This window comes from Salvelinus sp. IW2-2015, linkage group LG1 (assembly GCF_002910315.2).
Source record: "Salvelinus sp. IW2-2015 linkage group LG1, ASM291031v2, whole genome shotgun sequence".
Classification (NCBI taxonomy): Eukaryota; Metazoa; Chordata; class Actinopteri; order Salmoniformes; family Salmonidae; genus Salvelinus; species Salvelinus sp. IW2-2015.
Window position 1 is genome coordinate 56560178 of NC_036838.1, and position 2786 is coordinate 56562963.

The following is a 2786-nucleotide window of genomic DNA, read 5'->3' on the forward strand; positions in this document are numbered from 1 at the left end:
AGGAGGGGAACTGCAGAGAGGGAGAGAGGGGGAGAGAGGGGGATAGGAGGGGATCTGGAGACAGGGGGAGAGAGAATGGTAGGAGTGGATCTGGAGAAAGGGAGAGAGGGGAGAGAGTGGGGGTAGAGGGAAATGATGACAACAACAGGAAGTCATTTTGGCTGGGGCTCATAATCTCTACTTCCTTTGATTAGTGCTCCCCTGGTGGGTTAGTGGTCAGTGCCTGTCTAAGAATAACTTCTGACTTCAGCATGCTATAAATACAATATACATACCTTATGGACAAATAATCACTATCTTCACTTTACAGAGAGGGGATATGAGCATAATATTAAAGGTGACAATAGCAGAAATTATATTTCTGGCCTGAAATGTTATAGCAAGCCATATAGCTATCTCTATCTAATCTCTTGTGGACATAATTACACAAGATTTTTGTCTTTGGTTAACCGAGTTTAATATCTACCCAATGTTTTTGCTCAGATCAATTGAAAAGTGATATTTACAGTAATACCACTCCACAAGATTAATCAAGAAAAACAGTGTCCATCACAGTTTAATCATGCACCAGGTTGGAAATCTATATTATCTAAACAGTATATGAAAATGAACATGTTGGCACCATCTCTGGATAAGAGCGTCTGCTAAATGACTTAAATGTAAATGTAAATGTAATATTTTACTACCAGAACTGGGTGATAACATCAGAACTGTATGGAAGATTTTCAGTCACACTTTGTCACACAGTGAGGATGAGACACTGACCTGTAGATACTGGCACCACCTGGTGGCATTATACAACGTTTCCAAAGAGTCCACAAAAAGCCTGGCGGTAAAAGAACAGCATGTCCAGTACCAGACAGGGGAAACTCCAACCACATGTACAACATGTCCAGTACCAGACAGGGAAAACTCCAACCACATGTACAACATGTCCAGTACCAAGGGGAAACTCCAACCACATGTACAACAAGTCCAGTACCAGACAGGGGAAACTCCAACCACCAGTACAACATTGTCCAGTACCAGACAGGGGAAACTCCAACCACATGTACAACATGTCCAGTACCAGACAAGGGAAACTCCAACCACATGTACAACATGTCCAGTACCAGACAGGGGAAACTCCAACCACATGTACAACATGTCCAGTACCAGACAGGGGAAACTCCAACCACATGTACAACATGTCCAGTACAGACAGGGGAAACTCCAACCACATGTACAACATGTCCAGTACCAGACAGGGGAAACTCCAACCACATGTACAACATGTCCAGTACCAGACAGGGGAAACTCCAACCACATGTACAACAAGTCCAGTACCAGACAGGGGAAACTCCAACCACCAGTACAACATGTCCAGTACCAGACAGGGGAAACTCCAACCACATGTACAACATGTCCAGTACCAGACAAGGGAAACTCCACCACAATGTACAACATGTCCAGTACCAGACGGAAACTCCAACCACATGTACAACATGTCCAGTACCAGACAGGGGAAACTCCAACCACATGTACAACATGTCCAGTACCAGACAGGGGAAACTCCAACCACATGTACAACATGTCCAGTACCAGACAGGGGAAACTCCAACCACATGTACAACATGTCCAGTACCAGACAGGGGAAACTCCAACCACATGTACAACATGTCCAGTACCAGACAGGGGAAACTCCAACCACATGTACAACATGTCCAGTACCAGACAAGGGAAACTCCAACCACATGTACAACATGTCCAGTACCAGACAGGGGAAACTCCAACCACATGTACAACATGTCCAGTACCAGACAAGGGAAACTCCAACCACATGTACAGCATGTCCAGCACAGGGCTATGCTGTCTCAACAGCCATAGGCTAAGCCAACACCATAAATAACCTTTGGGAGAGGTTGTGAGAAGGTGTTTAGTTACAGATCACATTACAGTCAAGGTTTCATTCCATTCTCTTTTAGACAGAGGCAAGCTTTTAGTTGCTCACATAAATGAACTAAAACCATGAGCTGAAGAATTATATTTTAACAGCTTTCTTGTAAATCGAGGTTTAAATCATTGTTAGGCTAATAATTAACTACAACAAATAAGAGTACAGAAGCAGAGGTAAATAAATAGAGTATACACTTTTTTTATTCAAAAAGTACATCAATGACATCTGTGATGCAATTTGCAGGTTTGAAAATGTCACATCTATAACATGACAGAAATAAAATGAGGCTCCATTAATAATCCCAGCTACTGAATGTAGGCTAGGTCAATAATATGGACAGTTAAGAAAATTTATTTACATAAATCAAAACCAAATAAGAACACACATTTTGATTTACAACTTTTTAGTAAGTACATTTACAACTGAAACATTATCAAATAAGTTCATAACCAAGCTGGTAAGTGTTTGGACATTCTGTGGCTTTGCCAACAAATTGGAAAGAGAACTGAAAACTTCAGACTGCTTACTTAGGTACAGACAACTGTTAACAGTTGGCACTGACAGTCTTTATTTTTATCTGAAGTATTCCTGTTGAACTTTAAAGACCCTGTATGAGGGTGTGGGTCTTGAGGAGTGGGTCCTCGATAGGCACGTGTCTTATTCTTTAGAAAATATGTCTTTAATATTTCCATAAGACCTCGCCATTTTGGTCAAATGTAATTTAATTTCTGGCAATGCAGTAAAGTATGATTAATTCAAAAGGAAATGGCCCACGCTCGCTCACCATTAAAGACATACTGTATCATTATGTGCTATGCTATGGAACCCTGACCTGTTCACCGGACGTCTA